Source organism: Seriola aureovittata, chromosome 2 (genome assembly GCF_021018895.1).
Source record: "Seriola aureovittata isolate HTS-2021-v1 ecotype China chromosome 2, ASM2101889v1, whole genome shotgun sequence".
NCBI lineage: Eukaryota > Metazoa > Chordata > Actinopteri > Carangiformes > Carangidae > Seriola > Seriola aureovittata.
Window position 1 is genome coordinate 5,361,978 of NC_079365.1, and position 23,243 is coordinate 5,385,220.

A 23,243-nucleotide genomic window follows, 5' to 3' on the forward strand; every position below is an offset into this window, starting at 1 on the left:
CCACACTCAAAAGATTCATCCCAGTAGACTGTATGTGTAAGATTGATGCAATTGCTTTTCACTCGAGAGTGCACGAGAGAGTTGAGCAGACAGCACCAGTTGACTGAAAATGGAATTTCTCATTATTGTCTCTCTGATATCTCAGGTGATTTTCTCTCGAAGAACACAACCATTGTGTCTGAAAACCAGCCGCGAATGAGGGAGCTCGCACTGAGGTTTCAAAGCAACCCCCCCCGCCACTTCCCCTCCTCCACCTCCCCCTCCCCAAACTGCCACCCCAGAACCACAGAGCAGCATATGATATAGAGCAGAGCTGTCATCCTCTGCAGCCTGGGTCTCATTACTCAGGCTGTATTTATCCTTCCATGCTCAGGAAGTCTGCGTTTATCAGGCCTTTTTATCGATGGCCATTGGGGTCATTACTAGGGATGGACAGTATTTCCTGTGCAGTCATAATTAAGTCATAGCGCTGCAGTCATTCATCAGTAAGGTTATAGTTTGACTGAAAGCTGTAAACGCCCTTATGACCAGCTTTTCTGAATAGTGTTTTGCAGAATTTCAAGATCACTGGAGCCTCTTTGTCTTTTTTATGATGCCTTGTCAGGGGATGTTGTGTTAATTGAGTGGTCAGCGCACACACACACACACACACACACACACCAGGGTTTCCACAAATCGTGAAAACACAAATCGTGTGTGTGTGTTCGTGTGTGTGTGTTTAACAAAACTCTCATCATTCCACATATATTAAAATCACGTTGTCATCTGGTAGACCCAAGTCATCACATATCCAACCCCTGAGGTTTGGAAGTGAGTAATGGCAGAGCTAGCAGGTGGGAGAATTACAGTGCATGGGGTGGCTTGTATAATGGTGAGAGCTCAGCATTTTACAGCTAATTTCAGCATTACTGTCAAATTGATTTCTGCTGCTGCAATCCTGTGTTTTGACTATTTGAAAAAAAGATGCAGAATATGCAAAACCAGGGAGGTGAAACGCTGGGACACTTAGGCTCTTGTTAAACATCTAGGGTATAAACACTTGAGATTGTTGTCGACATGCAAAATGGATCAGTGCTTTTACCCTTGCACTTAATGGATGAAAAAAAACAAAAACATAGGAAACAAGTGACAAAGTCAACAGACACCCTCTTCAATTTGTGGCATAAGCAATGTGTAAATGTTGCTGTGTGACAATAAACAGCAAAGACAGTTAAATCTCTATTCATCCCTTGATGGAGGAGAATAACCTTGTTTTATGGGCTGCGCCACAAAGCAGAAAATTAGTTCCTGAAAAAGTCATTAACAAGTTGGTTGTTTTATAGGGTGACATGCCCTCTTGTGACCAATACTATGCATTTTTCTCTGTAGAAGCTTTTCCCTGTCACATACTTAAACACAGGAGAAAACTCTGAGTGGAGAATACTTACAGACACTTCCATGTAGTGAATTAGTTTGGCACTGGTCTGTGAAAGTATTTACTGTAAACATTAGGTTAAACATAAATGTGCTGTTATTTGTGCATTTAAAGAAGGATGCTAGTAATTACAAATTGATAAGTTGGGGGGATATAACCATAAATACACACAGTATAGTATATATTGTATATACTATACTGTGTGTATTTATCTAACAGTACTTATTATTTCAAAGGTTGATTGCATGACAGAGATATGTTTTCAACATTCTGTCAATATATTATTTTCTGTCCACCTTATTTTTGTCGAGTGGCTTGTGTGTTATATGCTTTCAGCCATGCTGCATGTTGATTAATAGATTTCTAGTACATGGTAAGGTGTAGAAATAATAATAATAATATATAATAATAATAATTACATTTGATTTGTTTTTTGCTTTTAGATAAATTCACCTTAAGAAACAACATTTTCAAACTATGTCTATTATGGTGCAAAATACCACATGCCAGCTGTGGGTTTGAAGCAATCTAAACTGTGACTAATTGTGAGCCAATGTTCTTGGCTTAAATTAAGACATATATTGTAGTTAATGTAGTTATGTAGATAATTGTTTTTTGGCCTCTTCTGAGTAGTATAAACAAACACCTTTAAAACGCACATGGATAACTTGTTAGCAGTGGTTATGGAGGAACATTAGCATTCATTCTCAGGTATTTTTCTGACCATTTGGTGAATGTCAGTTCAATGCTCTCTCTGTTTCAGCTCTGTCTTTGGTCCCTACAAACTCCTGAGGGGATATATCTGGCTCTTCAGCTGCTAAATGCATCAAATCCTCCAACCTGAACTACACACAGGTTATTTTTTCAGCCCTCTGGTACGACCCATAGGAGTGTCTATTGAAATAGCGCCCCTGCTGCGGCAGGCTTACCAGACCTTGATTGTCACGGTTACAATCATAAACATGCGGACTGTACTGAGAGCAGCGTAACTATCGTATCGCCATCGTAACTATAATGATGGTTATGACTTGGTTAGGTTTAGGCACACGGTATAGTAACCACTGCTTCCAGTCTTTATGCCATTAAGTTAACCGTCTCCTGGATGTAGCTTCATATTTAGCGTACAATTATGAGAGTGGTAACAATCTTCTTCAACTCTCCTTATTCGTTTCCATGTGCTCCAACATCAGATTGTAACTTTCTATGTCATAGAAAGGACATTTTTTCTTCCCAAACTGACATGTGTCTAGTGTGGAATAAAAAACACACCTCGAAAAATTCAGCATGTCAGGATCTCTCTTTATGATCCAGACAGGGAGATGTTTTGTCAAAAAAGGAAAATATGAAGTCAATGAAGACATGACACCTTCAGAAGTCTTGTGAAGCCTCTGGGTAAAGCCGATACTGCAGAACACTGCATAAAAACAAGCATGAAAAGCTGCTGTAATGTTCACTCGTAAACTGAACGTGAAGTGTGGGCCATGTAAGAAAGCAACTGATGATATTTTTCTTTTCTAAGACTCAGTCTCCTCTGGACAATCCTTATCCACCCACAGATACACACTTAATCTAACGTCAGGCGAGAGTGCAGGTGGAACAATATCTGACTGGCCACGTCATCATGTTTGTTTTTCGATATGAAAGAACAATTTGTCTTTAAACCTGCAGTGCAGAACTTTTGTCTCCCCCTTCTGGCAATGAGAGTAATTTCCCGAAACACTGCGGATACGTGCTTATGATCCATACGAATAGTGATCTGCGTTTGTCTTCACCATCGATCTCTTTCTCTTTTAGAGTGTAATCCTTCCTCTGAACACTGAGTCTGACTTTTTTTATACCTGGAGCATCAGAAACTTTTCTTGCATGCTCCCTAGATTTAACCACCATAGACTCCACCATACTCAAAGCTCCTGTAGCCTTCTCCATCTCCATGGTTGCTCCACTCTACTGCTCTGACAAATCAATATTAGTGGTTGCTATCAGTGCACCACGGACACCAGATTTAAAACTCCAGTATACTATGAAATACTGAGATTTACCAGGAACTGACAGGCTTAAAGGTCCCATATTTTACATTTTCCTATGTTTTATTTAAAGTGTTGATCCATCCAAAAAGATATATTTATGGTTTTAAGAACCAAAAACCATCTTAATGTAGTTTTACATCTCCTCTCTCAGGCTTCTCTCTGGAGCTCTAGTAACAACAGGTCGGTGAGCCAGTCAGAAGAGAGGAGGCTCTGAGCCTCTCTTTTGATTGGCTGATTTTGAGTGATTCATTAAAAATATAGCAGATTTCAGGTAAACACTCAGAGAAACCAAATCCTGCAAGGCTGGACGGTGGGTCCAGCTGGGCGGGACTTAGGGCATGGCTAAAGGCGGTGACTGCTTTGTTGTGACATCACAAAGTTACAGAAGTCCTGACAGCTTGTTTTAAGGATCAGTTTCTGAATACAGACTGTGTGCATTTCTCTGAGGACTGAGCACTTTGATAATTTCACAGTATTAATATAGAACCTAGACCTGATCTATAATCAAACAACACATGGACATCTACCTTTATATACAATGTGGGACCTGTAATCAGCATCATTTGGTGAGAGCTTGATTGTAACGGCTGCTCATTTATATGTAAAAGTCCCACACTTCTGTGATGCCTTCTGTGTTGTTGAAAAAAAGCTCCTGTTTCCATAATAGTGGCATAACTCCTCCCCCCCAAACACACACACACACACACACTCAAATGTGTAAGCTTACATTAATTATAATGTGAGTTTATCCTCATGCTAAAATTGACTGTAAATCTAAATTTTTCATCCCACGGGAGCATGCCCCCGAACCCCAGGGGGTTTGCATCTTCATCATCTTTTTTTCCCCCCTGATGAGTTTGTATCCCTGAAGCTCTCGTGCTATCCCAGATCATTGTTCAACTGCTAATGAACAGTGGCGGAATGAGCAGTCATATTACAGAAACAATTAGACAGGCACTCAAACAGAGGCTGCACAGGTCAAAGTGCAGAAGATTAATCACCTCTGTCACGTGCAAATGAAAACCGAAGTTGCAAGAGAAAGTACACTGGGCAAGGATGTGTTGATGCTGTGTAATTTTCTCCAAAGCTATTTTCAGGCAAAGCAGGAACATGATCTTAAGATTAAAGCTTTTGAACACAGAGCAGGAGAGAAAGGCTGCAATATATACCCTGAATACACCTATGAAAATACACCTGTGAAAACTGATTTTTTTTCTTCCCTTCCAGCCTGGAGAAAGATAATAAACAGAGAGCAGAGAGCAAGGAGGTAGAGGAAGAAGTGTAGTGTTTTAAGGCGTGACACCCCATCATCCATGAGTGACGCACTGATCTTCATTTCCCTGCTCACTGTAGCACATCTCATCTCATCACGCCTTTCCAGGTGCAGCCTTTTGAGCAGTTCCCTGGTGTCTTCTGGGCCCGCTGAGCTGCTACAGGACATGCTAACAAGGATACATGGAGGGTACTCTGTGCTCACAGCAGGGACGTGTGATAATGTGGGACCTACTTAGACATAAGATCAAGTGAAGCTCAGTCACATACATTTGAAGTTTTCATCCATACTGTATATGCAATTTAGAGTTGAGTACATTACATGACTTGATAAGAGTCATTTTAGCAAAAAGCACTACCCTCTTTCAATAAACTCCCCAACATGACTCATAGTGGCTCCTTCATATTCAATAGAGGAATTGTATGAACATTTTATAACACCCCCGTGGCCATGGCTGTAGACCACAACATAATTCCTGTCTGTCATTATTGCTGTAAAAATCATGGTCAACTGTCTACCTCTACTTCTATAATGTATGGTTGGCTGTTCAGAAAATGGCAGACAGACAGATGGCAGGGAAGAGATATATCTACGGTCGCAAAAAATCATGAACGAAAAACAGCACAATTAGATGAAATATTATTCACAAAGCTCGTGATTTAAAGTTACATCATATTTCTACAAGTGCCACATGGCTTACTGTTCAACTAAGAGTCGACAAGAAAAGTGATTCATCCACAGAGACAAATGTTTCTGACTGCTAGCAGCATCTGTTTTTATTGCACAAGTGACATGAATTTAGCTGTTGATTTCGTTACCTAACCTACCTACAGATTACAAGATAGGTGACAAGTGTAAGTGTATTAGGTTCAAACCTCCTCTCCTAAAAACTACATTCATATACAAAATGCTACACTGAACATAACTGCAAAAAGTTCACCGACCGTATCCAGTATCCATTCATGCAAACTATATCATGTTCAGGCAATTACAGTTAAAGCTACAGTATGCAGGTTCTGGAAGTCAAGCTAGCTCTAGCATGAGACTAACTCTCTCTGCTCCTTTATGCCCCGCCCAGCCCTTCACCTACCTCCTGGTCGTGTTCACTGTCTCAGCTAATGCAGGAATCAGAAGCATGCTAGCTTAGTGAGTCAGCCATAGCGTCATCTTCCAGCAGTTAATATAAACTTGAAGCCTCTGTGCAAGAGGTGTAGTAGATCAGAAGTTCATATTGATTGACAGCCATGAGCTTACTTTGGCCTTCTCTGATTGGTTAGAAGGGCGAGGCTCAAAAACTTCAGAGGGGAATATCTCTGCACTGCTGCCAGGCTGTTCAATGAGTCTGGCTCACAGAAGCCTTTGACAGAACCTCTCCACATTAAAATATGTTTTGGAACATATTTCAACTAAAAAGAATATTAGAAAAAAACTTACATAGTGTCACTTTAAGGTTAGGACAATTGGCTTTGTTAGAAGATTAAAAAAGTCAGTGACAAATGGGAGTTAGTTTTTTTTTTTTATAAAACTGAATCAAAACCACTATATTTCTCAAATGAAACCATGGTCTTTCCTTCACCTTAAAGGGGCTATTTGTAAGTTTTGCTATTGCTATATATCCAGTGTTAACATTAACAGCTGTTTACTTACCAGTCTAGGGGAAATGTTGTAAGTTCAGCATCAAACTTCTTCCATTTACTCACCAAGAGCTACAAGAGTCTACAGAGGTGGAAAGCAACCATCTTATTTTGCTTCTATTTTTATCACTTCTCCTCATCTGCTGACATTAGCATGTTAACAGTTAACCCCTGCTCGGTCTCGTCACTTTCCGATACCGAGTCACTGTAGCGTCCAGTCTGCCCTGAAGAGGTAGCACTGCTCATATAGTGTACCTTTTGTCTTGTAAACACGATGGCATCTTGTCAAGACTGTTAATTAAACAGGTGTTAATGCTAACGCTGGCTATGTAGCAAAACTTACAAGTAGCTCCTTTAACTAAAATGTTTTGCAACCTTAGCCTTACAACACACAGGACTCAGTACATGACTCCCAAGTGTGAGGTAGCTACAAGGATATAGTACTTTGTGGAAAGGATGACAAATGCTGCCGGGAACATAATCCATAATTATGTTTTCTCTAAGGCACATCTGCCAAAAACATTTGCACAATGAGTGATGAATTCAGCAAAATAAATCATATATCATTTTACGTAGGTGGTTAAAGTATGAGGCGGTCACATGCAGTAGAGGGCCAAGAACTTCTTCTGTAACCACAAAAATCAGTTTTTGAACTTAACTTTCACTTCTGTCAACCACTGTAGGAATAACATCTTAACAATTCTCTGGCACACCACCAACATCACCTTACTTAATCAAATACACTTGAGCACACAACAATCAATTAAGCTAAGCTAATTAGAGCAGACATCCAACAGTGGCGTACTGAATGGGTTCAGCATTGTGTTGAGTTCTGCAACAACAGTTCTTTGTCATTTTTTCTTTAGGGGGGTGGGGTGTTGGGGGATGACAAAGAAATGTCTCATATGCCAGATGCTGACTTGTAGCACCATCCTCCATTGTAGAACAGCAGATAGAGACTTGTTTGTACGAGAAGTGAGCTTTGACAGCAAGAAACTTCAATGGCTCTGAGAGTATTATGTTAATTTTAGGATTTTTGTTTTATTATGGGCTCTTTTTTTGGCTTCGGGAAAATAATTTTACTCACACCTTAACTCAATCCAACTTTTGGGGATAGAAAATGTTGTGTGCACTTGACATCATGTCTGTCATGTCTTACAGTCTGCAATCATTGTTTCAGTGCATCTGCATGTATGTGGAGCAGTGTTAGTTTTGTGGTCTGATTTTTATTTAGTTGCCGTCTTAATTTTTACATTTCAGTCTAGTTCCAACAAACCTGAAATTATTTTAATTAAGTTTTTAAAGGGGATATTTTTGTTGTATAAATTATGCCTTATTTGTACCTTTGTCATATTATGATGCTTGTGGCTGAGTGTCATTCTCCTCTATCACGAAGTTAGCAGAAAATCAGTTTATCTGTTTAAATATGGGTCCATTTCACAAAGATATTTTAATTGGATTGTAGTGTAATTATGCTCTTAGATTAGTTTAATGGACGTTAGGCATCTTGACAAACATAAAAGCTGACTTATTTTAAGCCAATAAAAGTTAGTGACCCCACCCCCAGGCTAACTCTGCACTAAGAGCTATGTTTTAGAAAGGTAACAATCTTTCAGACCAGTGACACGAAACAAAAATGCTGTTGGAAATATACAGCAGTGAGGACATTGTCAGTCATTCTTGTCTGCCCAAGCCCTGCCATGTTAAGAAGACACAGGATCTCAGCTCTGTTACATGTCTGCACTGCACTGAGATTTTATGCTTATGGAGGTGTCTTTGTATTGTTACACTGGCCCCAGACTGAGGAGAGTAGAATCACCTCAGTACCTCTCCCCAGTAAATACAGTTGTTATTCCCAAACTTTGGCTGCATGAGCAGAGCCACTCACTCACTGTCATTCTTTCTCACTTGGTATTATTCCAGCTTCCTGTTTTCTCCACGGCAGAGCAGCTCCATCACCCAGAGGCTGGATTCACTTGTTCACTAAAATACTGTTCATGTTTGTGGTTTGGCTTGACAGGAGAAGCTAAACCGCTGGATAACATTAACACTTTTATTTTCCTTTAGGAAACATCTAGGGTAAGATTTTGTTGGTCAACAGCATACATTAATCCTGCACTTATTCCTATGAATGCCTGGAAACAAGAAAGATAGATGTTTCCTTATGAACTTTGGCACGTTAGCCTAATTGTTTTGTTGGTACCATTCCAATAACCAGTATCGTTAGCTACTGTTAGCTAACGTTCAGGAGCATCATGTATAATTGCTATGCATCAATACATGTGATTGAATACCACGTTGCATTTACGGAAGCCGAGAACGGCCATGCCCATTTTTTATTTTTGCACAGTTTTTTTCTTTTTTTTGGCACTGTTTTCTCGTTATAATGACTTATTATTTCGTTATCTCGATATAACAAAGATCGTTTTCTTGTGATAATGAATTAATTATTTCGATATTGCTGGACTGGACCGGAGCATCCTCATTTCAGCCCACGAGCTGCCACCGGCTGCTTGAGCTAAGGTAACGTTAACAACATTTATTTAACCGGAAGCAGCCGGTGGCAGTTCGTGGGCTGAAATGAGGATGGTCCGATCCAGCACACAATCATCACACCTGACCTTCGTTATATCGAGATAACGAAATAATGAATTAGTTATCACGAGAAAACGATCTTTGTTATATCGAGATAACGAAATAATAAGTCGTTATAACAAGAAAACAGTGCCAAAAAAAAGAAAAAAACTGTGCAAAAACAAAAAAGGGGCATGGCCGTTCTCGGCTTCAGTATGCATTAACATGGTTAATCAATTAATTTATTCATTAGTTAGTAGTTTAGATAGTATTTGTCCATTTTTCTATTGCCATTTTTTATATTTTACTAAAAATTACAAAACATTTTGTCAAAGGCTACTTTTTTATTTGTTCTTTTTATTTGAGGCTCATTTATGTCTTGGAGAAAAGTTGTCAACCAGTATTTCTCAACATAGTTTTTTATTGAGAAATTAATATGGATATAAATGCAGATATGCAGCACGATCTGTACAAAGAGTTAAAAACGACGACCATCACCAAGAAAACGTGTCTTTGTTTTATTCAATAAACCTATAAGTGAGGTTTTCACAGTTGAAACAGGTCAGTAGTATTTGCACAATACTGCAATGTGAATGCATAGATTACAAGTAAAAGAGGAAAAAAGCGGAGGAACGCCATTTGATAGGCTGATCATATCCCGAAACCTGACTTTCCTCGCACCTTTCATGGTTTTCTGCTTCCTTAGTCAGCTCAGTGGCAGAGATAAGAGGCAAAAAGCCTGTTTTGAACCTCAGCACAAAACAGCCCTAATGGTCTTAGATCATGTTCCCTCTCTGACAGACCATTAAGTGCTAAATGTTAAGAATTGCATTACTGCAGCTCCTAAGATTAAGAGTGATAAGGAAAAGCTGTTATTCCTATCCTCTGTGCTCACCAGCATCAGGCCATAGCTTTCTGCAATGAATAATTCACACAGCCAAATCATCAGCCGCAAAAGATAAACGCCCTCCAACCACTCCTCAAGAGTATTGATTTTTGTTGTCTTTGTATGTTGGACTGAAGAGTGTCAGATGGATAATGGGAGCACAAACTGTAAAAAAAAAAAAAAAAAAAAAAAAAAAGTCATAAGCACTTTCAGTCACTTCAGGATTTCTTTTCTGACACATCAAGGACAGAAGAAGTTGCAAAGGTTGATTAAATGTCTGCGGCTGTGTGATCAAAGCACATCTCTCTGAACGTTTGTGTATAGCTGATTACTGTAATATCTGAAACATATTTATAGTACAACACACACATTCAGGTAAACACATCTTAAGGAAACTTATTCAGGTTTAAACATGCCTATGATAACTATTTTCTTTTACCCATATTTTCTGACTTTAATTTACTTTACAGAAGATTTTGCATCTTCAAGTCAAATTAAATAACTCTAGCAGTCAAAAGGTGGCTGTAAGGTGTCAGTATACTCTGTCCACCCACACCACTCTGCTGTCAAATAAGCGGGGGTCTTCGTTCCAGTAATTTGTGTAACTTTCTGGCATTTACACCCACTTCACATGCTGATTGGCCAGATGAGCAGAGGTGAGACAGGAGCCAGTGTTTGGACTGATCCATTCAGCTCTTTTTTCATTTCTTACACAACCTTTTGTGGTACTTTTTGTGTGAATGTCTTTCAGGAGAAACTAAATGAAAATGTGTATTGTTGCATTCCCAATACTGAAATGATGTCAGCTTTTGGATCGGATCAACACTTGAGCCTCAGACAGCACGTTGTACAAACTACTTTTCTATCATGACCTGACCCTTGAGGCCAATTCATGGTTTCCACATCCGCACAGCTGCGAGAGTTCAAGTGATCTGAACCCTCCTCGGATATCTGCAGTGGCCGCGCATTCTGACTGCACATGCCTTCGAAAAATGAACTCTAAACTCCCAACATCCTTGGTCCTAGTCTTGTTAAGCGGTGCAGGCTGTTGCCCGGCTGTCAGTGTCATGATAAACCAATTACAGAATGGAGACAGACGCTGCTCTATGCAATTCAGTTTATAATTAAATGTTTTGATTGGCTATCTGCAAAAAAGGTTCTCTGTCAACATGCACAGGCAAACAAATTTGGTAATACACCACATAACATTACCCGTTGGCAATATTCAGCTTTTGGAAAGTTTCATGAATGCTTAACACACTGTTTTTAAGATGCTGTATTTGTATCTTAGAATATATAAACTGTAATGGCACCTGAGGCTATTTTCTGTCACCAATGATTGCGAAACATCAATAGATCTGAATCTGATACACATACATTAAGTAAAGAGAGATGAGCCAGTGGAATCTTTTCTGCAGTGTCTCCTCATTTAAAAAGACAATTATAACCTGATCCTGTAAGCTCCTGCTTCAAGGCTAATAGCCAGCTTAATGACACATGGATTGAATGGACTGTCCTAAAGAGACATCCGCCCCGCTCTACATCAGCGTATTTGCTCTGCCATTTGGTTCTTTTAACATCAATAAATACATTGCTTATGTGGCAGCTGATCACTGCTCCCGCCTGCAACTTGGTTCAAACTGTCCCAGATGCACGCCTGCAGGCCTGGGCCATAGAAACCCCGTCAGGAAGAAAGCTTTAATGAGAAATTTCATGCCATATCTCTTTGGGTCTAATGGGAAATGAGTTAGAGGGAAAAGTTTTGCATTAAGAACTTTATCCTTTTAACTTCATGAAGAGTTTGCACAAGTCTGTAAAGAGAGGAGATGACTGATGCAGTGATACATTGGAAGGAAGAGAGGAACCCTTTGTTGGCTTTGTTGAGAGAGATAAAATTTATCATTAATGAAATGGTGCAGGTCTCTTAAAATGTATTCGCTCGCAAGTATAGAGGAAGAGATTTTTGGGATGCAGACCAAGTACACAGCTCTGCTAATTCGTGTGACATAATATATCAGATATTTGAAAGATAACACAAGTGTACTGCCGTATAAGATTGTGTCAAGTTTTACCCATTTGCGATTACATAAACTCTAGAAATCTCTCTGTTCAGATATTATTCTTAACACTTGGTATGCATTATTCACTGCAAAGAAAGGTCTACAACTAGACTTCCAGCATACAGTAGGTACAGCACTGTGTGTATTAGATCAAAGCTTGTTTGCATCCGTTATGTTCTGATGAAGATACTGTGAGAAGCATTTCCGCACAAAACATCACAACTAAAACTACAAAAACTCCATACAAGGCAAAAATATGCATTTGCACTCTTTGCATCAGATTCATAAATCCATGAGTGCGCATGGTTTCACAAATGTCACTCACTGTGAAACTGCATGAGCCTGATTTCCACTCCCACAGTTAGCCATGGATTGTGGTAGACTATGGAACATGGAGTGGACCAAAATGTAATAGGATGGCATAAGATGATAGAAAATACCCTGTTGATATGTCTACATTTTCTTGGACAGTCATTCACGCAAATAGCATCTTAAGAGATTTTATGTCGAGACGACATTAAAATGTGTGTTAACAGGTAGATTTTCAATGCCTTAAAGTGTTAAAGTTATTTGACACAGGGTTGTAAGGGGTATAATCAGTGTCAGTATTACCTGCAGTGGATTTGGGTTAGAGACAAGATAAACATTCGGAAATTTTAAAAACACCAGAGATGTAAATGAAGTATTAAAATTGATATAATATACATACGATGCCGGCAGCATGACTCTAGGGATGGCAACGTCAGTCAACCACTTTGGTCCAGACTGATAAACAACTACTGGATGATTGCCATGAGATTCTGTAGACACCTCTCGTCCCCCAGAGGACAAATCCAAATGACTTTGGTGATATCCTGATTTCCCGCCAACACCTCCATGAGGTTAACATTCGTGGTTTTCATAGAAATGTCTCAACAACAGTTGGATGAATTGCTGTTAAATCTGGTACAGATATTCAGAGGATGAATTGCAATCACTCAGGCGATGCCTTCAGGTTTCATCTGGGATCATCATTTGTGCAACATTTTGGTTTATAAAAAAATCCTGCAAAACTAATAACATTCCCTCAGCAGCACTTTGGGATCAGTAATAATTAGCATGTTACATTACATTACATTTACTTAGGAGACCCTTTTATCCAAAGCAACTTACAAGTTAGGGACAACACTAAAGTTTAGTGTAAGCTTAGTGTAAGTACTAAGCACCACAACTACAGTAAATGCAAGTAGATCAGGTAAAGAAGTGCACAGAAAGCGCAGAGTAACTGCTATAAACTATTAACATGTTTTATGAACGAATATGGTGAACATTGCTAGCATTATCATGGTAAGCATGCTAATCATTTAGCTCAAAGCACCACTCTGCCTAAGTGCAGCCTCACAGAGCTACTAGCATGACTTTATACAATGTATAGTGTTAACTCCCGCTTTACAATGACACTCAACTCTAGAAAATTACATTTACAGTGTTTGACATATGCATGACACCACCACACATTCTTTTCATTAAAAAGGTTGTGAGGGAAACAATACAACTTTTCCCACTGCATATATTTCCCACAATAAGTGGAAATGGCTTTTGTGCATGTGCATACACCTGGCCCCCCTAGAAACAGGCAAGCTGTTATTGTGCTATCATATTGGAAGATTTAGCTTTTTCTTACTGTTAGTGGATAATACGTCAAATGGTTAATCAAAATATATGTAATAAGTGAGACCGTCCTCCTGTAAAAAAAAAATGAGCCCATAGCTATTTGGCGGGCGGGTTATTATAACCCATAGTTCCGTTTTGTTGTTAGGTGATATCTAGTGGCCATAGTAATTATGACAGCAGCAAAGGGAAAAGTGCGGTGAAGTAGTTTAAAGAGAGACAAAGTCCATGTCAGGATGAGGTTGTGGTGGATGGGGGGATCAACAAAACACAGGAATCTGACACAGGAGATCGGAGTTTGATTCCCATGTGAAAGTAGCTGTTTATGTTGTTTCTATTATCCAAGACCATTTGACAAAGTAAACCACGTTTTTATTATTGTAACCATGACAACAAAAATGATCTAATGTTGAGGAAGTACTTATTTGAACCCAAATCACCATCTTTTCCTAAACCTTACCAAGTAGTTTTTGTGCCCAAACCTAACCAAGCCATGACCGTTATTGTAGTAACCATGGCGATGAAGGTAGGTACGCAGCTATCGGTACAGTCTGCGTGTTTATTATTGTAAAGACCAAGGTCTGGTACATCTGCTGCTGTGGGGTAGCAATTCCAGGAGACACTCCTATTGGTCCTATCATACGGTTGAAAAGAACGACTTGAAGGACTTGTTGTATTATGTAATTGCAGGATGGCATGAAAGGGTCACAACATTTCAACTCGTAATGTGACCCTCATTTCTTCCCATGACTACACAATAACCCAGGGAAGCCATACATTATCTGCACTGTATATAGCAGAAGTGTTTTATCTCTTCAAAATGCTTACTCAGAGGAGACACAAACTCTCTAGATCACTGGATCCCTATTTTAAACATATCACAAGTGTCTGCTGAGGATGATAAGTGACTATAATCATGGTCCATTAAGCACACACCACTGACTGTTCCATGGAGACAATTTAGAGTACAAATAGCCCATACACCAAGACCCAATGTCTACCACAGACTATTGTAGGCATTACTGTTGTTGAAGAGCAAATGTAATTGACGTGTGCCCTTGCAACATCCTAATCAATCTTTTTCCTACTGAAGTGTATAATATGGAAACGCCATGTATACAGGAAGAGGAAAGAGGAAGAGGAGACATAATACAGACCCGTAATGCTTGGATTGGCAAGGCCAGACAAACAGTGCTGCCTCATTAGGCATCGTTTGCACAGGACTTTGTTTACAAAACCAATATGAAGCTACCTTATTCAAAAAATAAATAAATAAATAAAAAGGTATAGCACTAAATACAACATTTGCATATCACAGAATTTCCTCCTGCTCTACAGTTGCTGTGTATTAACTGCAGTGATACAGAGATCCAGGTAAACAATCACTTTGAATTTACTGCAGGTTGTCTGTAGGAGCAGCTAAGAAATAAGACCGCCTTACGCTCTGTTATGTCTTTCTGTGTTAATTTGTTGACAATCTATTCACAATGGAAGCTCTCCCTCTTATGTCTGCTTTTACTTGAGTAGAGAATCTGTATATATTTATAGTCAGGCAGTATTTCCAGTCATTAATGGGTGAGGGAAGGAGCATTCAAACACGAGCAATGACTCAACAAGAATCTGAACTGTCTATAAACATTAGGAGGACAAAAACCTTCCAGAAGAAGTCTGCCCAAAATCCACTCAATAATATAGAAATTCCAGCTCAATAACTTCCAAATGAAAAATTTATGCCTCTCTGGCCAAAAGGTAAACCACAGGACACTGCTCTCTAACTGAGACTGAGAGAATGTTGTCAAAGTCCAGCACAAAGTGAAACTTGTATTCGAGTATAAAGATTTTGCAAGTATGTGCCTCTGCCCTTTTTGTCCCAGTTAACCATTACATGGTCAAACTATGGATTATAACACTGATGATTTTATGAACCTCGAGGAGGGTTTATAAACAGCCTGGCAGGCATTTATAGCTCAATATTTCCTCTATATGAAGACCAGTAAATCCCTGCAGAGATCTTAGCTTCCTACAAGAGCTTTCACTGGTCAGCAGTGACACTTTATGCTGACATATAATGTATAAAATTGTGAAAAATGCCAAATTGCATTGAGAAGAAACTATTTGGCCTGGCTGGGGGAAAAAAGCAATTGTGTGTGGCCATTTGTGGTCTGCACTTCTTTTAAAGTAGCATGTTAACCTATTAGTTAGAGTGTGTAAAAAGCAAAATGTCTTGTATCAAGGACGTGCACAAACATTTTCATGGGCAGTGGCTCAATTAAAAGAAAGGGTGTTTTCCCAGTTTCACAGATAGTCACCTGTTGTATCTTGGACAGATCAGGTAGCGACCTCATTTCAGAGTGTACGCATCTGAGACAGACTAAAATCCAATTGTTACAAACCATCTCAGCACATGGCTTAGATGGGTTCTAGCCAGATGTTGTAAAAGGTGTAAATGCATCTGTCTCTCCAAAATACATACACATAGTTTACTTCTATGTGGAACTATGTCAGAAAGCAGTCTGTGGAAGGACTCTTCAGGCTCTGATTTTCTTAATACAACAATGTCCGCTGTGATAATTGCAGCTAAAGTTACACAAAGTGCAAAACTTATCTTATCTTGTGGCATTTTTGTCATTTACCCAGCAGCTTCATGTGCATTAATTACCACTACAGTCTGGACTTGAGTGTAGTTATTACCCATGTCGCAGAGGTGAGGGACTTAAGTTACATGACTTGACTGAAGTCAAACAAAGGTCACAAGGTAAAGGACTTGGGACTTGCTTGACCAACACTGATAAAAGACTCGACTTGACTTTGACTTTTCATGACTTGAGTTCGATGACTAGAACAGACTTTTTTTTTCAATTAAATATTTACACTTCTAGATATATATTTTTTAGATAAGTTACATTTTGTATTTGAAACATGATTGGGTGATTCATAGTGTGACGCCTGCCACCCAGCTCTCATGGGGAGAGGCAGAATCCAAAAATATAAAAAATTTGGATTGCATTAGGAAAGAGAACATGTCACAATGCAGGTTTCACATATAGATGTATAGCCATAGTAATAACTAGAATTGCACTCTGTAGAGTGCATACCTTCACCAAGGCCAAACAATCCTAAACATTAAAGATAGAAACAAATACAAAATTCCTGGATCTGCCCCTTTAACCAGATCTGCACCAAAATTTTATGGGTTCTTCCCCGACTCATGACCAGTCCCTCCACAAAATCTGGTGCAAATCAGTTCAGTATTTTTGGGTAATCCTGCTGAACAATAAACAGACACTGGTGAAAACAAAACCTCCTTGGTGGAGGCTGCAGTCACAGATCTGGGCCTGTATTCAGAAAACATTTTATCTTACCACTTGGAGTTGTCCTAAGTTAAGCTAAAAGTTTTCTCCTAAGTCCTACTCACAAAGCTGCTGAGACCGACTTTTACTAAGGAAAAGTGAAAACTCCAAAATAAGAGTGCGACTCCGTTACTATGGCTCACGTCAATTTTCATGGACGAGCTTGCTTGCAGGAACCACAGTGATTGGTTGATGAGAGACGGGTGTGCCGGTGAAAACGCAGGGGCAACATCCCGCAGTAATAATAAAAAAAAAAAAACACTGAGAAATAAACGGATACAAATTAAATAATAATGGATTAGGTGCTGTTTACAAAAGTAATGCATTCTCCAAAATGCATCTGTACAATAAGGTTTGTGTCGACCCAGGGGAATTAAATTTTACTATAAAAACTTACAATAAAAGGGTAAACTGTCCTAGATGACCTAACTAAAGCTAACTGCCAGCCTATTAGCCACAGTCTATTGAACCTGTACCTGTTGTAATGTAGCTGTGGTCCCAGCTGTGGGTTGAGGTGTGTGAAGATTTCCCCTGTCCCCCATCAAGTGACATACAGCTGGAATATGATCCTTTCAAACAGCTGCCTCAGATCCCGGACGCTGTACAACAATGTCTACAACTGTACAGGCAGCATCCAATACAACCTGTATGTTGATGGTGTGATTTTTTTTTTCCTGTTTTCAAATACCTCCTCGTCTTGCGATGGTGCAATAATTTTTTACATGTGTTTTATCTATGGATCTCCAAGTTGTCAGCATTGCCAAACACTTAATTTCTGCACAGATCGGGTTGTTTCGGTTGGTAGGAGATGTTATTGCTTCCCTCACAAACTCCACAACGACCATTATTCTTTGTGATTTGTTCTTAGTGAGTTAGGAGTCCTCTCGACTACTTCTAACTTCTCCCAGACTTAGGTGGTACTTTTAGAGCTAAGTGGCTTTGTGAATGGCTCTTAGTCAGAAAAATTAGGAGTCCTCCTACAGTTTCTCCTACATCGGCAAGTTAGGAGCGACTTAATCCTTAAGATGCTTTGTGAACACGAGCCCTGGACTCTAGATTTCCACTAAAAAGCCAAGTATCAAAAAGTACTGTTTTTGTTAATGTTCAAAGTAAAACTAAACTTTTGATGACCTCAGTCTCTAACTGATTTAAAGGTATAAACTGAATTCAGAATTTCATATAACTTGACTTGCTTGACCCGAGCAATGACTTGACTTTCTTCACTTACAGCAGGGACTCAACTTGACTTGCTCGACTCACCACAGTAACTTGAGACTTGCTTGAGACTTGCTGGTGTGGCTTTACTCCCACCTCCGCCATGCCACCTTGGAAAACCAGAAAGATGACAATTAGATCTCTGATGTGACCAACAGAAACAAACATGAAGCTAAGTGTAAAGAAAAGTAAATTAAATCTCATCTGCATTTCATAAGGATACAGGACACTTGGGATGACAAGTGTAAATGGGGACAAATTTTTCAATCAATGAAAGAAACTGAGACCAACAACGTCATTAGTCACAGCAGCCATGGTGGTAACAACAATAACAATTACCAATATCAGTATATTATCATTTGGTTCAGGCAGTGGCACTATAACCACTTTATGTATACGGGAGGTCTTATGGCTCTAACGTTCATAAACTTGGTCCCTCTGATGGGAAGCCAACTCTTCATACGTAAACCTGACACAATGTCTTTACACAAGCTGTCTGTCAGTGCCTTTCCAAAACAACCCAAATGACCAAAACCTATTGACATCAGTGTATTCTAACACTTCTATGGTTAAAGTCTGGTTGAGTTTAGAACTTACCCAGAGGAAAGTTTTACTGCTCAAAGCTTGCTCTTTTACAGCTCAGGAGACAAAATTATGATTCTCATTTCAGCCTCAGTTTTCTATTTTGTCTGATATGTTGTTTCTCATATTTTCTCCTAAAATTCACTAGGAGAAATAGGTGAGACAAGACAACTTGAGACTTAAGAGAGATACCCTGCATAAGTGACTGCAGATTGCCTGAAAAGGTACATTTTGTAACTGGTGCTAGCTGTCCTGAACAGTCCGTCTTGTCTCGTATTACCACTTTGTTTTTCAAGAGGCGACAATGAGTCACTGTAGAGTGATAGACTTCTATAACTTACTAATAGAATTTGAGGTACAGGTGAACTTTCTATCTTAGTGATGTAAAGGTTTCAATGACTTTATTTATTACAAATTTAAGAGTTTTTAAGGCATTTTTAAGACCATGAAGAATGCAAACTAAGACCTTTTTCACATCCATACTTACAAATAATTTTTTTTTTTTTATTGTAATAACATTTTTGGACATAATCGCCAAGCCCCAAATGTATTAGAAAATCGATGTTTGTGCCTGGAGCTGAAAAATATATTGATAATAATAATCCAGTCATCAGAGACTAGATATTATTTAAGATTTGGTTGTCATAATACCCCCCCAAAAAAATTAATTAATTAAATTAAATCTAAAAAAATAACAGAAAAGAAAAGAAAATAACAATGATTCATTTACCATCTGTCATCTTTGGGTGAGCTGGGGTCTGGTTTTTCTTTGAAGTGTTACACTGTCTTTTATCATTTCCTGCTGGGCACTCCATTCTGTAAAATACATAAAAGTACAAGTTTGATTTTTTTTTAAAAGTGGTTTTTAGTTAATTTTATTATTTCATTATCTCATAGTGGTCTAAATGGACTCACTACAATGAAATAGCTACTATGGTCTACACATGAGTACAATAAAGCCCATTGGATCCACAAGAGTCTCAGCTTTCCAGTCATATCCAATTTATGTAACTCCAGGACTGTTTGAGTCCACAGTATGCTGAAATAATCTAATTAAATAATCTAACACCATTATAGGATAGGGTTAAGGTTAAAAAAAACAAACAAAACAAAAAAAATTCATACTGCATGAAAACTGCATGTTACTGATGTAAAGTGGGCATGTCTGCAGAGGGGAGCCCTGTCAGTACCATAAAAGCTATTTTCTTTCACATATTTTATGAAGAGATGACAAGGGACCCACTTGAAAATAGCTATGCCAGGTTTTCCCTCGCCAAAATTTAGCCCAAGTTTGGAATATTATTTATCCCACTTGCCAACAACATAGCATGGCATGCTTTGTACCAGTGGATTCCTTAGATTGTATAGTTTCATATGACAACAGTATTTTGACTCTAACTGAGCCAGATGAAAGTCAGTATTTTGGCAGAGATTGCTGGCGTCCTCGGCCGAAATACTGTCTTTCAGAGGATGTAGCAGGCTCAGCCGTTAAGCTACAGCTGTAACATAAGGTGATTGTCCCCTAGTTAGACCTGCACTAACAGAGAGCTAATATTAGCTCATAGCCGCATGTGGTTCAGGCTTGAGGCTTGCTAACTTCACTGCTTGCCACATATGCAGACCATATTTGACAAAAAGTATCTGAACCAACATAAATACTTCTCCTCTAAGTCTTATGTTTTTACCAGATGTAGCTTACCTTTTTTTTTTGAGAGCTCCCGTGGGGCTTTTCTCCTCCATTAAGTCCGTACGTTACACCTGTCATCAAAATAATCTGAGTGAATTTTTCTCACGTTTATTCTGAACAGGAAGTACCGCCATTTCCCGCTAGGTAATGTGGGCGGAGACAAAAACAATCAATCATCGAGTGGCAGATCAAGAGCATTTTGCAGAGAAAGCTCTCTGATTTCTCTGCTTGACATCAAGAAGAGGCACAAAAGTTGACAAAATCTGAGAATTATTTCAGAGCTTGATGAGATTTGAAACTTAAGAGGAGACTAATTTCAGATTTAGTGAGTATTTTTTCTCTTGGAGAAAATACTAAGAGACAGGAGAAATAAGCAATTGTCTCATTTTGGTTTCTCTCAGATCTCATAGTTGTCTAGGAGAAATAAATGAAACATTTTTCCAATTTTCTTTTTCTCTGAGTAGGTTCTAAATTTAATCATGATCATAGCTTAAACAAACAAACACACTGACAGTCGTAATATGTAATTTTTTCACAGTAAAAGGTCTAAAAGTAACAAGTCCTTTGTCATACATTTTTGAGTTGTGTACTTACATTATCCCAGATGTTTCCAGCATTTCTCAAACCTAGATACATGGTTTTAATCATGGTAATGCTCTGTGTCATTTGGTCACTACAATGACGTCATATCCCCCTATGTGCCTGTGTAGGTGTTGCCTGACAGAAGCTCAAAATTTCCCTTTTATCCAGTTTTAAGCCTAATTTTAAGATTAATTTTTGAAACCATGTATTTTAACTGGATGAAGGATTTTCGTCATCAGACTGCTGGATCTTGAGTTACCAGAGAAAAAAAGCCTGGTAAATGTTAGATATCTCAGCTACCAGCCCCTCCCTGATGTCCTGTGTCCACCGAAGAGCGTCAGTTAATCACTGATTTTTAATTATTTAATTTAATTTTTATTCATTGTTTGGTTTTAATCCCTTAGTCTGTTTGTAATGTAGAGGAGGATACCTCTGTGGATAATTCTGCTGCTAAAAACCTCCTGAACATCTGGTTCTTAAGTTATCAGAGAAATCAAAACAAAGGTCTCTCTCATGTCTGCTGTACAGCGTCGGTGAAACATTGACTTTAAATATGAAACTGGTTTATTCAGGAAAACAAACAGACTCGGTGATTATAAGAGTAAAAACACTGAACAACTGACACTGAAGGAATCCAAATCGGGAGAAGCTTACAGTAATGGTGGCGAAGACAACAACTCCCATGATCCCAGGCTATTTCATAACAACACCCAATGCCATCTTTTATTATTGATTTATTGAGAGACCCCTTGCACCAGAAGTTACATACTGTACATTTAACTAATACGTTTCTGAGCAGTGCAAGCTTTCCTGATTGTTTCTTTTTATATTTTGTATAGTTTTCCATAGTGTTGTATTGATCTGTTGTGGCAGTACAGTTTTGGGCAGATTCAAACATCTTCTCCAGCATGAACAAAAAACTGAAGTTCAAATGCAGTTTTCAACCAAAAGCCGCACTTCAGAAGTGTGGTATTGTCATGAGTGGTGCCAAGGTACATTTCTGAACCCTGCCATTTTCCTGTGTATCCCATGCTGCACTGTTGTGTGAACACGTGTGTTTTGTGGAGGATGGGATCATCTCTGAAGTCATAGCTTCGGGAAATAATAAATTCAGTGCTTATGACCAATGCTGTGGTTTTTCTGGTGAGGGCAGTTTATAAGAGACAGCAAGCTGGCACAGTTGGTCGATTGGGTGAGCTGCTCTGCTGCTGTCAAACAACAACCTGAGAGGACAACTGATTCCAGTTTTCCCACAAACTGTTATAAGTGAAACACCAGGTCCAGGGTAATTACTTTAAAATAACAACCCAACCTGGGGAAGAAAACATATGTCCCCATTTCATTTCATTTCAAGTGCAAAAGAGAACTGATGAAGTAAAACTTACCAAAAAAAGGTGCAATAACTAAATCATATATTCATTTTAAGTAAAAAACAAACAAACTAGCTATTTTTCTGTCCTGGAAGAGTATCTACATGTTAGTGTTCAACACTCCTTTTTTTCTACAATTTCTTCCCAGAGGAGCTTCTTGCCTCAGGAACGCCCCCAGCACTCAGGGAAATGTGCCTTTTGACATTTGAAAGGTTTTTTTTTTTTTTTTAAAGACATCCTGCTTTATAAGACAATCCTTAGTAAAAAGTGACAGTATGGTGGAGAGATGGGAGGTGACAACATACAAAGGTTCCAGACCAGACTCAAACATTGCAGTCAGATGACACAGTGTGTGGCATCTGTAGGTTTCTACATGGTGTTTTTCACAAGACAATCAGTCTTCACCAGTCAAGCCTCACATACAAAACCCACAGAACATATGAATCAAATACGGAGCAATCATCATTGTGCCAACTAAAACAATTAACAGAACGCTCAGCAGGACTAAAACCAAACTCTATGTGAAGAGCAATGGGAAACAGCATGGCGACTCTTTCAAGAGTTTGTGTGCATTAAAGTCACTCAGCCCAAATGAAAAGAGCAATAATTGTCCTGGAATTTGCAAAGGTGTAGCCAATTAAAATTCAGTGATACTAAAATACTTATAAAATGGCTAAACACACAAGGATGTAATTCAGAGTCCACTACAGGAAGAGTGATTCCAAACAAAAGCAACGTCAGACAAATCAAGACGAAAAGACAAAAAGCAGCGTGATAAAAAGATTTTGATTGTCTGTTCTCCACATCTGCACAAAACCAAAGTATAACAGCAACAACATGTTGAAGCGCCAAGGAAGTTTTGTTTGAATCATCAACCTGTATGATGTCTAAAAACAGACAACAGCAGTGACTGAACTGTTACAAATCAAAAAGCAGTAG

General features: G+C 38.9%; 1 long non-coding RNA gene across 1 annotated transcript; it reads right to left on the minus strand.

Annotated features, from left to right (window-relative positions):
- Positions 1-9,421: 9,421 nt before the first annotated feature.
- LOC130186468 (uncharacterized) lies at positions 9,422-20,486 on the minus strand. The gene is made up of 4 exons (XR_008830290.1): positions 20,365-20,486; positions 19,396-19,481; positions 18,129-18,193; positions 9,422-9,973 (listed from the first exon to the last, which is right to left on the minus strand). It is a non-coding gene; the product is annotated as an uncharacterized LOC130186468 (long non-coding RNA).
- Between the last annotated feature and the right edge of the window lie 2,757 nt (positions 20,487-23,243).